Source organism: Myotis myotis, unplaced genomic scaffold, assembly GCF_014108235.1.
Source record: "Myotis myotis isolate mMyoMyo1 unplaced genomic scaffold, mMyoMyo1.p scaffold_m19_p_2, whole genome shotgun sequence".
NCBI classification, from domain to species: Eukaryota; Metazoa; Chordata; class Mammalia; order Chiroptera; family Vespertilionidae; genus Myotis; species Myotis myotis.
In genome coordinates this window covers 126,581,544-126,597,041 of record NW_023416324.1, presented here as the reverse complement: position 1 = coordinate 126,597,041, position 15,498 = coordinate 126,581,544, and the positions used below count along the sequence as shown (strand labels likewise).

Genomic DNA, 15,498 nt, shown 5'->3' with positions numbered 1-15,498 from the left:
TCTCTTTTATTAGATAGGATAGATTAGATAAGCTTTCTTCAGGTGTGAGCTACAGTGCTGTTGGCCATGAGTTGAATGTTAATGAATCAACAATATATATTAAAGAGGGTGCTTTCAAACAGAAACACATGCAAAGAAGGTTATGTGTTCATCATTGACAACAATGTTGTGACCAAAGGCTCACAGGAATCTAACACTGTAATTTGCAGCATTTGCCAAATCAGTGTTCCAGGAACTTCATAGAACAAAATGACTGCAAATAATGAGAATACACTCTATTTCTCCACATAGAATATATAAATCTCTCCAAAGGTGTTTGCAATTAGGAAGAAAAAAAAATCAAGGCTAAAATTAACTTCACAAATGAATACATTATGGCTTGGTATTCTTAGTGTCTCTTTGTGAATCAGTGAAAACAGCAATCATGTTTAGGGAAAGTTTTCTAACCCTGTGATGGGAGAATATCACCCTCTTCCAAATAGATACACACATCTCTTTCTATGTCTCATCCTTGCTCCACCTGGGGACTATCTAGAGACAATGCAGTAGCATACAAAGTATTTTTAGCACTTACTTTTGCATAGTGAAAGCTCTCTCAGGCAACCAGGTGGGCATTTATTAGTACCAAATTGAGATCAGCTAATCTGAGCCCCTGGGCTGCCCACCTCCGATCATAGAAAAGCATACACTGCTCTGTGTCTATTCCTGGAAACCTCCAAGCCAGACTTTTATAAGACTGTTATGAAGCCTAGGGAATCCAAAGAGTTGCTAAACAATTGTTAGCACTAGTTGTAATATTCAGAACTTACTGTAAATATTTATGGAGCTGACAGTCAAATCCACACCACTGCACAACTATGACCATTATAAAACAAAATTTCACATTTGCAACTTGATCAGTAGTTGTGTAGTTTCTGAGATTAGTTCCTCACTATCTGTCCTTATTTTCAAATGTTGTCCTTCAGTCCTGTATTTCAGAAAAAGGGGGCATCAGGACCTCAAAATTAGATGGGAATTACTGGTTCCAGAAAACACATTTGCTATATTAAAACTGGCAGCAAAACCTTTTATGAATTTAATCTCTGGATATAAAATATGAACACAAGATTACATTTAAGTTTATATAGATATTCTAATAGAAAAATGATTTTGGGTAGATCATGCTATGTGACCAAGTATCATCACATAATGTCCTTCATTTGGTTACCTGAGCCTCATAAAAAAATAGCTTAGTGTACCTCAAATAGCTTCAAAATGAACTTTTATGTAAAACAACAGATAAGACTTAGTTAGATTTGATTTTCATTGTGAAATCTACATATATTTTTTTCCTATCATGAACGAATTAAAAAGTTATATCCCACTTGCAAAGTCACAGAGCCCAAGAAAGTAAAATAAAATATTGCTATTTTACATGGGGAAAAATGAACTTCACAGTCAAATAACAAGAGGTTCATCAATCTGACAACCAAGAAAATGAGTTTAGTACAGTCTTCCCTCAATAGTCAGCAACAGCTTTCTCCTATTGAGAGTGCCACTATCTTTAGCATTTGCTCAAATTGTTCTCAAATTAAATGAACCCAGGATCACACATTTCATTATCATCTATGAGAACCATGTTGTTGTTGTTATTTTATTTCAATATATCAAGATGGAAAGGTCTTTTTTGATATTCATATATAATAAGTTTGATACCGTTTAAAACCATAAAAGAAGATAAATAGTAAGAACAAGTTAATAACCTTCAGATATTCACAAATGGTATGTAAAAGAAATATAAAATCAAAACAACATATGGAAGAGAAAACTCTAATTTATTAAAAATCACTTTTAATTTATTGATCTCTTTTCTTGAGAAATTGCAAATATTTTTCCATTTCACAAAAAAAAGAAAACCAGGAATATATGTCCTATGTTGTAAAATATTTTCTCTGGCTTTAAAATAAATTCTAAAAAGGAACAGATGATTCTTTATAATTTAAGAAATATAGAAACTAGAGGGAAAATCAGTCCAAAAATTAAGGTATTTGTTAACTCACTTAAATTAGGGTGATTCTATCCAAAAAGAGAATACTTGATAATGAGAGTGACACTGTGTAACAGAGAAAAACACTGTGTAACATGAGCATGTATATCTCAAACCAGGGCAAGATGTAGAAATTCATCCCAGGAAACAGTAAAACAATTCCAAATTTTCTCTTTTTTTATTTTATGAATTATTTATTTACCTATTTATTTACTTATAGTGATTTATCAGAGAGAGAGGAAGAGAGAGGGAGCTAAAAATATCAATGTGAGAGAGAAACATCAGTGTGAGAAACATCAACATGAGAGAGAAACATCCTTTAGCTGCCTCCTGCATGTCCCCCACCAGGGATGATGCCCAACACTTGGGCATGTGCCCTGACCAGAACCAAATAGGCAATCCTCCAGTGCACAGACGATACCCATCCACTGCACCACACTGGCCAGGGTTCGAGTTTTCTTGAACAATTTGAGAAAATAACTTACAAAGCATCTTCTAAATATTATTCAGATAAAGAGAATTTTTAAATGCTATTTTAAAGTTCTGAATACAGGGCAGAGCTTTGCTACATAATTTTGAAACAGAATCATGCTGTGATTCAAATCATGTTTATGACAACTCCTCTTACTGTCTGGAAGATATAGGGCTTGAGAAAAAGTCATTATTTTTTTCAGGGTCTTTCAATAAAAGTATTATCTAAACATTTTCTTGAAATTAATTGTCTCTCTCTCTCTTTACTTTCCCTCTCAATTAATTCAATGAATTTGTAAGGAATCCTTGAGCAGCACAGGGTTATTCAAACTTCTGTAGTGAAACTGATCCAAAGGACATCAATAGAATATTTTTAATGATGCTGATTTGTTCATTTCGAAGACAATGATAATGCTTTAGGTAATTAAGCTATAGTATAAATGCCTGGACAAATGGGAAATAAAGGATGGGGGTAATGTGCCTTCTATACAAAATACAAAGAATATAAGATATGGATAAATTACACAAAGCATGATTTTCATTAATAATGAAAATGTATAATATATTTTACCATTAAAGCCATTAAATGAGTAACTTAGTTTTTCAAAACACATAAAAAAATGTAAAACATACAAAAAAGTAAAATAATATAATTAACTAGGGTAAGCAGCTAAAGATAGGTTTTTTTCATAGTCTATTTAAGACCAGTCCAGAATAGTTGATAATAGAGTATATAATCCTATATTATAAAAGGCTAATATGCAAATTGTCCCCTCAACCAGGAATTTGACCAGGGAGCGGGGCCAGCTGGCCAACTGCCTGTGGCCCCCGCACCCTGGCCAGCCCAGCTCAATCAGCACTGGGCCAGCTGGACCCCACTTGTGCATGAATTTTTGCACCTGGCCTCTAGAATAGTATAATAAAGTCCTTTTTATACAAGTAAATTAAATAAAAGGTGAAGCACAGATTATGGGACTTAAACACACTAATATTGTATGAGTTGCCCCATTGTTGCTTCATAAGCATGCTTTAAAGATTAATGAGGCAATTTAAGTTAATATTAAAAAACCTGTCCTGTCATTTGCTACTACCCTATTCCAATAAAAAATTCTCTACCCAATTTATATTTTGACTACAAAGATGCTTCATTTTTCTTCAAATAAGTGCAATAGATTTTAATTTAACTATTTGGTGTTCTTCACATTCCATATGAAACCTGGAACACATAAAATAAGCACCAGCAGGGAACAAGACTGGGAAGGTGGGCTTGTGAGTTTGTGCTTGAGCTTACAGATCCTTGTATCTACTGGCATCTCTACTACAGTCATGTGCCACATAACAACCTTTCAGTCAACACCAGACACACATGAGACAGTGGCCCTGTAAGACTGCAATGGAGCTAAAAAATTCCTGCCATCTAGTGATGTCCCAGCTGTCCTAAAGTCCTAGTACAAAGCTTTACTACTTTGTGCCTTCTCGCTCATCCATAACAACGCTGTCCACCAGAAATGCTTGGGCCACTCGCCTGGGCCCCAGAGAGCTTCCCAAGAAAGCTCCTTTTCTAAATCAATGTTACACAGGACCCGCCTTTATGGTTCTTATTATGATTACAAGATGGCATTCCTCAATAACCAGTAAGAAACTCTGAAGAAAACAAGCTATAATTTATAGGCCCTGGAAAGTACAAAGCAGGTGTGAGGGCACAGTGAGGTCACAGTTAGAGAGAGCATGGGGCACAAGCCTGGGGTCCTGCTTTTATTGGGGCCAAGCGTAGGGCCTTGGGTTCTCAGCTCCCTCTTTATTAGTAAATTTAAAACACACTTGCCTGCATTTAAAGTATGGAAAGAAGAAAAAAATAAGTAGCCCAAATGGTCAGTCATGGAATCAACCAGGATCTCTAAAACAAAGGGGTCGGGGTGCCTCTTTATCTAGTCTGTAGCTGGCAATGCCTTTATTCCAGATAGCCAGGTCTAAGGTGGATGCCTTGGCAATCTAAAGTTTAAGTCAGGTACCTGCATAACAACAACAACAATAAAAGCTAACTGTCAGGGCTTAAATTAGAATTACTTAGGTGTTGGTGGTGATACTGGTGTAAAGAAACCCACTGGACTTCCTGAGATAAAAAAACGAAACACATACAAAAACAATAGTAGGCCATATGGTCTAGGTTTGTGTAAATAACACTCTCTGATGTTCGCAAAATGATGAAATTGCGTAACGATGTATTTCTCACAACATATGCCCGTTATTAAGCAGCATGTGACTCATTAACTGAGATAACAGGTTAAATAAAGTCTCTCTCATTGGAGTTTCACTAGTTTTCTCAAGTCCCTTCCTGAGAATCAATAGGCATGGAAAACCTATCTCTCTTGATCAGTCGAAGAAAATATACCAAAAATCAGAAATCTCATCACAGAATAAACCGGGGTTATTAAGCAGGCATTTGTCCTCAAATATCTGAATTTTAAGCTATCTTTGACTTAGCCCAAATAATTCCCACATATGCTTAAAAGCTAGTTGTGGAAACAAGAAGCCAGAGGAATGGTGACATACTCTCAATCATGGAAGGAAATAGTATTGTGGTAGGCAGTTAGACAGACATGAGCAGAGCAAGGACAATGGACCAGGTACAGAAGGTCACCAGGGCAGAAATCCCTGGGTGCCTAGCAATGGGAAAAACTGGGAAAACAAGGATCTTGCCTCCAGGGTAACCTTTCCTCCCCTAGCCTATTGCTGGTTATTCCATTTAGACCCCCTGGCCTTTCATATCTCTGGTCATGTGGTTTGGGCGCTCCTCTAACCTTTCCTCCCCTAGGATATCACTGGTCATGAATTTTGGACAACCTGACCTTTTTATATCGCTGGTCATTCGGTTTGAACCCCCTGACCTTTCCTCCCTAGAGATTACATCTAGGCCTCAGCTGTATTTCAGCTCCAGGCCCAGAAAAGCAGCAAAACCAGACAAGGACACCATGGCTGACATTAGGACTAGCTGCGTTAAGTAATGACTCCCAACCTTGGCACTGACCAATCAGTCAGTGGAGACCTAGACTCTGAACAGACACACCTGGAAAACTGCTGAATACTCTACTGAGATCCTCCCCTGGGGCCTCCCCTAAGATCTCCACCTTTAAACGCTTTTAGGACAGAGGACCCAGCGAGTTCTCCCTCCCAGGAGCATGCGTGAGTCTTTCTCTTCCCCCTCACCCTGCTACACTTGAGAATGGTTACTTTTACCTTCCTCACTTATAACTTGTTTCCTGAGCCATTTCTTCTACTAATTACTTCTTCTACCTCTGTGACTTTCTAAATAAACCTTCTCTTATAGTTTGAGTCTTAGCTCTGAATTCTTTCTTAGCCAGAACTCAAGTACCACGGTTGCTGAACTGACCTGACCCCAGAGATCTAACACCTGGTGCCATTTTCGCTGCCACCAACAGTATAATATTAATCTCTTTTATGAGCCAAGTACTTAAACAGGAAATATGTGTAATCTCCAATAATGTCTTATTGTTTCCTATGTAGATCAAGAAGCCTAGACTTGAAAAGATTAACTTCCCTAGTCTTACCCATAGCAAGCTTCAAACACAGATGTTCTCAAATCCAAACTGAAATTTCTTTCCACTCTAGTGTTGTCACATTTGAGTTAAGTAAATCTCAACTAATGCAAATTCTCTCAATTCTCCGATTTCGAAATTATATTATTTCAGAAGTTATAAAATTTGCCAAGAATGGCATAATCTCAAAGTTGGTGGACTGAGTCAACTGAAAATTGTGTTTGCTCTCTATTTCCTCTTTAGCTGGTTAACACAGGCATTTGCCATCCTCTATGCATATCAGTTTTGAATTACATTAGTTTGAAATTATAGCACATCTTCAGAAACATCACACTTTTTGTTGTTGTTATTGTTCTGATTTTATTTTTTTTATTTTTATTAAACATTTTAATGTTGACATTATGCAGACTTCCACCCCCACCCCCTTTGCCCACATCCATCTACCCCTGCAACATAGCACTCGCATACAATGTGGCTAACCCATATATCAGGCTGCCTCAATTATTTTAGAAAAAATTCATTTTTAAAAGTCATTTGTGCTCCTCATGTAGAAAGATTATTTTAAAAGTCCCAAGGGAATGAATGTTTGTGGATGGACCAACCCTTATATTTTCCAAATTAGGTAAAAAATAATGTCTGTTTTGCATAAACAAATTTTACTTTTAAACAGTTTATTAAATCACCCATTATACATTTTGATGTTACACAAATGCTAAGGAGGGGGAACAGGATATAATATTGTATGCAATATATGATCTCAACTAAACCAGCAGCAATAAAAAAAAAAAAATGACAAGGGAAATACTCTAAAATTTAAGTGTCTAACTTATAGGTTTTAGGGAAATTTTAACAACCTTCCTACTTACCTAAGGACACAGAAATTGAGATTAAAATCAATCTTTTAAATGTACATCTTAATGAAGAATTCCATATGAATCAATGTTATCTTTTTCATTTGCAAATGTTGAGGTTTTCTATAAATACAGTTTAAAATTTATTCAAAATATCAGTAAAAACCATAACTAATTAAACTACTCTTATCATAACACATACAATATTGACACTTTAAATAAGGAAATTTCAAAAATTGGTGAAATATATTTATTAGGATGTATTTATAGAGATCTTGGCACACACTCCTCAAATGTAGGGAGTTAAAGTGGAAATGTGATGTCTGTGCCAAATTCCTTCAAAAATGTTACACACTCTAATATAGTGTACATGACAAGCCTGAAGTGTTGAAAGGAAGCCATTTGAATTATCTGAGCACAGAAAAAGGCATCTGGAAAATTACCTAACAACTGAAACATCCTATTCACATTTTCTGGAATCATATAACACTGAAAAAATGTTCAGCAGGTCCTGAGTTTACACTAATTTGCAAGCTTTTGAACAAGTATAAGAATTTCAAAGAATAGGTACTATTTTGTGGGTGTATCACTAATGAAATATGGATTTTAACAGAAGAAAAAGAATTTAAGCTTAATTGTGTTCCCTTTGTGTTACAATGCCTATTACAACATTAATATTAAGTGTCATACTAAGGTGCATTTAGAGATAATAGCAGGAAACAAGGGTCACAGTTCATTCTTTGTTCTGGTCCCTAAGGCTACAAAGCCTGGAATAAGCTAAATAAAGCAACCGAACTCCTTTTAAAGCATGCCTGAAAGGAAAAATGGCAGTTCGTATCAGCCAGTGTGCTTCTGCTAATGGCTTTCAGATTTTCACTTCAAGAAGCTGGAGTCAAGGTGTTTTTGGTGGAAAACCTATACCTTTATAGCATTCTGCTCTTCCCTCCCTTATGGTGCACCACTGACCACCAGTGTGCGGTTCAAGACCTACTCTCTAAAGCTGACCTTGTACCAGTCGCCAGGAGGACCTGCAGTGACTTTATCTTTAACTATTACCACCACTTCCTCTCCCGCAGTCCCACTACCTCTTTCCTGGCAGTGTCCGTTTCCCTTGTTCAGTAAACTACTCCAGCTGCTTTGGAAGCCAGGAGTGCTTTAATCAGTAAGGTGGCTTCCATTACCAGACCAGAGCAGCGGGCATCAAAATAGTAGTTACTGCTTAAGATCCTTAGATTACTGTAGTGGCCTATGGTACACGGGCACATTTCCTTCTCTCTTTTGGTAACAAACTCACCTCCTTTTAGGAATTACTTCTTCAACTCTATTGCTACCGGGGCTGATCATAGACTCCCCCTAGCAATAGTGGTAGGACATTGAACCGGCCTGGGTAATAAGACTCCCTATTTTCATGTACCCATTCATAATCTTTTCTCTTAAGCTAGTTTGTTTTAGGTTTTATAAGAGTTGAAATTACTGGGGTTACTGAGATTACTAAACCAGAGGTCCCTGGTTGACAACATTCAACATCAGTCAACCTTAATTTCAGGGTAATGACATTCACTACCTGAAAAGGCTGCTCCTCTCCACCTCCACCTCCTGCACAGATTCACATGTTCACTCCACCTGTTGTCATAATAAGATAAGGTTTCTTTGCCTTTTTCTTTTGCCACTTTTGAAATACTCTCCAGTATTGGAAGTTCCATTTTGTTGGAACTTCAGAGTTAGTCTTACTGATCAGCAGCTGCTTTTATAATGAGATCTGAGGTACAAAAGTCCCCAACTATCTGGCTCAATTCAGGTACCAAAGACACTAATTACTTTTTAAAATATATTTTTATTAATTTCAGAGAAGAAGGGCGAGAGATGGAGAGAAAGAAGAAACATCAATGATGAGAGAGAATCTTTGATTAGCTGCCTCCTGCATGCTCCCTACTGGGGATCGAGCCCACAACCTGGGCATGTGCTCTGACCAGGAATTGAACCGTGACCTCCTGATTCATAGGTCAATGCTCAACCTCTGCACCATGCCAGACAGGTGAGACTAATTACTTTACTAAAGATCTATTTCTGTGTGTTAAGCAGCATTTTCTAAGGGCTTTATTTTTAATGTAAATTCTATAAATTAGTCTAAAACTTCAAGACTGTTGTTTTGGGATTTTTTCCCCCTCTAGAATTTCTGATTGATTTTATCAAATTGTTTCAAGGTATAAGAGAAATCATGAAAGCTTTGAAGAGATAGAGGGCTGTCCAGAAAGTTAACAAATACCACAAAAACACTTTGCTATTTCAAAATTTGCCCCAGCTTTTTCCAGGAGAGGCCTAGTATGTAGGTTGCAACCTAGGAAGTGTTGGACCGGACATATGGTCACTACCCAGAAGGTCTGTGATGCAGTGAGTATTTCAGTACAATCCAGACCCCATATGGGTTTTTAATTGTTAAGTGAAAACATACGCTGAAAGATCTCTACTGAGATCTGAAATACGAAGAGTACAGGCTGTGGAGGTAACACAAATACAGAACTACAAAATAGTTTAAAAATAAAGTATACAGACCTGGTGGGCCAGGCCTTATCCTGGAATAATTAATCTGACTCATCCAACAGAAAGTCAGTAAAAAATAGGTCTGGTATGTTCCTTTTGGCATTTACCAAAATAGGGATTTAAAGAAGAGAATTGTAACCCATCACACATGTGTATGTATTATTGTACCTTAATTCTCAAATAAAGCATTAAAAAATTAAAAGGCATTTATAAGATATTTAATCAATATAGTGTCAGATGCTTTTCATTTCTGTAATCTGTCATCTAAAAAAACAGGGTTATGAATCTGTAAGTTTACAGAATTTAATTCTCCATTTTATTTTTCCCTTTAAATAGAGAAATGAATTAGAAAAGTAACTGTATAAGGACTTGTAGCCTATGAATAAATTACAAATCACTGATTCCTATAAAGAGATAACTGCTCCAAGTCATTTTCATTAAATATGTAATCAAAACTTATGAAATTTATCTTTAATTTAGTACTTTAAAAATACATTTAATAATTGAACCAAACATGAAGCTTCTGTCATTTAAGGGCAAAATAAACCTTTTCTTTTCTTTTCTTTTCTTTTTTTACAGATACTACTACACAAATAAATCAATTAAAATCATAAATTGATTTTATAATGTAGGAAAGAAATAAATCTTTAAACTATTTTAAAGTCAATGTTTTATATGTTAATATTGAAACAGAATCAATTTAGTTATATCTCAATTATTGTGGCTACTTTAAAATTAAAACATTGCTTCTATCCAAAGCAAAATCATAATATAAAGTTGTGCCAAGTGCTCAAATAAAAATAAAATATAAATCATTTTAGTAAAATGTTTTATTTAATTAACTAAAAACAACAAGAAATTCAGACAAGGATTTTAGAGGTCATTTTAATATATTCTAAATGTACTTAGTCTTTAAGGGCAATTACACAGATACTCATTTACACAAAACTTTCATGTTAATGGATAGAATTATATTCTTGAAATCCATACCCTCTCATGTTTTATTAAATATAATGAGATCATTAAATATTAAATACTTCCTTCAGTAGAATATTGTCAGAATATACAATATTCAATGAATTAAGTACTGTACTTAAGTATTCATCAATTGTCTTCAAAAGAATCTGTAACTCTATTAAATTTTGTTCTGAGTTTATTTCTCTTATTTTTAAAGGGCTAGGCTTTCTTCTTTCTTTTATTATCCTTTTAATTCATACTTTCTCTTTTTAAAAACAGGTAAGTAGAGAAATGATAAATAGGTGGGGGAAGAAAGAAATCATAAGACTTAAAATGTATATAATCTTTACCATGGTAAGATATTTTTAACTTAGCATAGGCTAAGTTAAAATAGATGTTTCGGTGAATTCTCACCTTAACTCTACGAAGTAGACAGTCCTACAAACCCAATTTCACAGCTTTATAGCTGAGGAAGCTATGATATACACACAAAATCACATGTAATTTGGTGGGAAGCAAGCACAGGCTATTTTGAGTTTAATTTTGACTAAAATTTAAAAGTTGACAACTAAGAAGGCATTCATTTTTATAATATACACTAGAGGCCCAGTGCACGGATTCATGCACCTGTAGGGTCCCTCAGCCTGGCCTGCACCTTCTCACAATCTGGGACTCCTCAGGGATGTCGGAGAGCTGGTTTCAGTCTGATCCCCACAGACCAAGCTGAGGGACCCCACCAGTGCACGAATCCATGCACTGGGCCTCTGGTATGCATATAAGATCTTTGGTTAATCTCTTCCCGCCCTCCCCCCTATCCCTTTCCCTCTGAGATTTATCAGTCTGTTCCATGTTTCCACGCCTGTGGTTTCTGCTCCTGTGTTGAGCATCCGCCCCCTGGTGGTCAGTGCACGTCATAGCTACTGGATGGTCGGCATATATAGTTTAGCTAAATAAGTATTTGTTCATAAATATATAAAATTAAACACTACAGGAAAGCATAAGAAAAATATATTATCCTTGAATGCAAGGTGAAACTTTGTTATCTATTCATTATTAACAAAAGAGATAGTTTAGTTTGCTCATTATAACCACACAAAAGCAGCTAGCTTCAAAGCTGTTTGCAGAATACATTAATTTAATTGTCATTGCTAATGACTTACCTATTTAAGTAACTACGTATTTTTAAATGTTAACCTGATAATCCATTGGAAAACTAATGCAGGTTTAAGATCAACTATAATGAAACCTGTCCCAAAGGGCTAGCCAATTAAAGGGATTTAAAATCTAGGTGAAAACTGTGGAATCTTTGACCAACATTATTTCACATTATTAAGTATAACTTTTTTTTAACCAACTGCTATTTAACAGAGAGATAAATAAAATTTAAAGTTACAAGGGACTTCAGATGTGGTGTAATATATCTACTTCTTATTCATATGAAGAAACTCCATTGGCCTCCAGGCTTGCAAAGGGAGAAGAGGAATTATATGATAGCCATGCCATTGTACTGCCTCTACATGGCCTTTTGTTCCTGTCTACATCCCCAAACCTATAGAATATAGCAGGGGTTCAACACACATTTTCTAAATTAATATTTTTAAATCAAAAATATCAGAAATACAGCAGTTTAGGCAGAGTAGAGTTCAGTGCAATAGAAGGAGATATGAACTAATTCATCCTTTACTTAAGAAAATAATTTATAAACTACATAAGATTTTAAGCTTGAACTTAAAGGCATAAGAAAGATAGCAAAATCATATAACCAAAATTTTTGAAGCTTACTAAAAGGTTGAATAATAGAAATCTTATGACCAAACTAATTCAGTTAAATATAAGATAGATAAATAAAACAAAAAACTTTTGGAAAGTAGGTGTTCAAAGATGGCAAACAATGGTTTCAAAGCAAAGGAACCTACGAAAACTACATAATAATATTGGGTGGTTCTAAGAATAGAATCAAAGTAAAAAGAGATTTACATTTATATGACAACAACAAATATTTACTGAAAATTTAATCTATGTTGAGACTGTGCTAGGTATTAAAAACCCTGGTCCTCAATGAGACTATAAAGAGAGAAGTGTTCTATAACTAGAAGGTTTATAAAAACAATACAGGTAAGTATGGGCTAGAATGTGGCCCAAGGCCAGTGTGATCAAGCATAGAGGCTGATGCCGTATCAAAGAGTACTAAGTTCTGGCATCTAGCTAAGATCTTCTGTAAGAGAAGGACATCCTCTCTCTGTTTTTCAGAAACTCTGAAAGAGGCATGTGGAAGATGCAAAAGCAGCATCCAGCCTGGCTCTGCCTGCACACTGGTCAATAAACAGATGGGGAGCATGGGAGAATCATTAAAACAGCTCAGCCGCTCTCTCTCTCTCTCTCTCTCTCTTTCTCTCTCTCTCTCTCTCCTCTCTCCCTCCCTCCCCTTCCATTCATGTCTGTGGCCACAGTTTCAAATAAAGACCCTCCCTAGAGATCACTCTCACTCTTCTACCCCCAAATCCCCAAATACCAACTAAGGGCTGTATTCAGTGAGCTTATGAAAGCACACACGCCCCTGCAGGGGGAGAAGTGGCTCATTTATCCTTATCAGTTCCACCAATTAGGAAGACAGATGCATCACAGAGCAGTTGTGGCACATTAGTAGATGGCAGGGCACTGCATGGTCTAGGGAGTGGGGGAGACCCCTGGGCTACGCATAAACAAATATGAGCTGCTGACTGCTTGGGAAGTTCTATATACGCCAGAACTTTTAATAAACACACATTAATAATCACAGTTAATACTACTGTGGTTATATAGTCACAAAATCGGGCCAGATTAGCCAATTTTAATTCAATTCACACTTGGTGAAGGCCTACCATGTCGGAGTAGGTTATGTTATAGAAAAAGAATACACCTGAAAAGCTAGCCTTGACAAGGTTTGTCATCTGGTGGGCAAGACAGTCACGCTAATAATAGGAAGAAAACTGTGATGAGGTACACTCAGAATCCTTTAGAAGAGGGATTCAGGGTGTCAGAGATAATTTCTTGAAAGATAATTGGAGCTGAACTGTAGTTCTCCTTCATAGCTAGTAGAAAAAAAATCCTTTAAATTCAGCGATTTACTTTGCATTACACAAAAAAGCATAGACTGGCAGTTTAAAATGGCATCTGGCTGGCAGTTCCCTGTGCAGTGTCTTCCAAATTCCCAGTGCAAACATTAAGAGAAGACACCACTGAAATAGTCAGTCAAGCTATGCAAACACATGTCCATTGCTAGAATCAAGGAAGATTGTGCTACTCCATGCAAATGGATTCCAATGCATCTGGAATCCAAATGCAGTTTGAGACCCAACCACACCCTTCTTAGAATGGGTAGGAAGTGTTCCATTTTTCTCCCAATGTCGGCTCTCTGATTTAGAAAAGTAGAGTCCATTCCAAATAGAAAATAGGCCCTAGCTGGTTTGACTAGTGGATACAGTGTCAGCCTGAGGACCGAAGGGTCCTGGGTTTGATTCTGGTCAAGGGCGAATACCTTGGTTGCAGGCTCCTCCCCTGCCCAGGCCCTGGTCAGGGCTCATGTGGAAGGCAACCAATTGATGTGTCTCTCTTAGATTGATGCTTCTCTCTGTTTCTCCCTTCCACTCTCTCTAAAAATCAATGGGAAAATATCCTCTGGTGAGGATTAACAATTTAAAAAGAAAATAGGAAACATCTTTTTGCCCCATAGGTGTATCATTGGGCACACCACTGTACTTCCCTTTCTGCACTCATTTGAGAATTATATTCCCCATAATGATCATGGGAGATGGAGAGGAGCTACTGTCCTTTGTTCAGAGAGACATAACCCCCCACTAATTACATCCTGTGAGCAGGTACACAAAAGATTCAATCACTAAATTAATTACAAAAGGAAAATAAAAAATATTTTAATCATTCTGAAAATCATGTCAAGCGTCTTTTGAAATTTAAATATCTTGCAGAATAAGAGTTACTATCAAGTAAAAAGGCTAAGAACAAGTTTATTTCAAATGAAATAACTTTTGTTACTTGATAAATTATTTATGATTCCTCAGTTCAGTCTAATATTCCTCAACCTTCATGTTAAATATCTTGATTGTTTTTTACACAGTGTTCCCTTCTCTGGAATTAGGCAGTAGTCGTTTGATGAAGTTTATTCACAGGCTTTCAGAAATGCTTACTCAGCAGCAACTGGCTATGCCAAAGGAGAGCTGTATCCCACTAATGGGGTCAACTAAGCCATGGGCCACTTTAAAAATATGAAATCATAGTCTGAATTTAAAGCAGTCAATATGAACAAGATCTTTTCTTAGGTTAGATTAGAATCTTTTAATTGCATTGAAGGTACATCACTTACTGATGCATTAACTGAAGTACATCCAATTTAGACCCACTAGCAATTATCAGGTCAGCATTGCTACTAAAATAACTGCTTTTATTAAAGAGCATAAGATGACACAAAATAGTTTGCTTTTAGTGACATTATGGCTCACTGTCCATATATCTGGAAGAGTGAAATATAGGTCAAAATATCTTAAATTGAATATAAGCAATCATTTTGTATCACAGAGCAAACATCAATGAACATGCGTTTTTCTTCTTCATTCATCTTAATTATTATTGAGTCATAATTAAAAATTAATTTATAGTGATTCAAATCTCTATGACAAAATTTAAAATAAAACTCTCTATACTCTATTAGTTTATCTTAATAAAAGTTATATTGTTAGAAACCTTGTATTATTACCTAAATAGTTTTTTTTTTAAATATATTTTTATTGATTAAGATATTACATATGTGTCCTTGTCCCCACGTTTACCTAAATAGTTTTGATCACCCTCATTTTTACTCATCTTTCACAAGTCTGATTAAGAATTAAAATATCTGCTGACCTTAAGTGTCCATGCCTTTTTGACTATGTTAACTTCAAATACTGAATTGTAATTATGATATATTGCATAAGGTTATAAGAGATTAGTAGCAGCTTAATATTAAAATATTATAACTACATTGATATACACATACCTATAAAAATTCACAATTTAATTACATAATTAAATCAAAACCTGATACCAGTTAAAACAGTAATTC

General features: G+C 35.8%; 1 protein-coding gene across 3 annotated transcripts in view; it reads right to left on the bottom strand.

Annotated features, from left to right (window-relative positions):
- Positions 1 to 15,498, bottom strand: part of CADM2 (cell adhesion molecule 2) — a 1,212,655-nt gene that overhangs the window by 1,166,227 nt on the left and 30,930 nt on the right. The gene's annotated exons all lie outside the window — the stretch shown is intronic.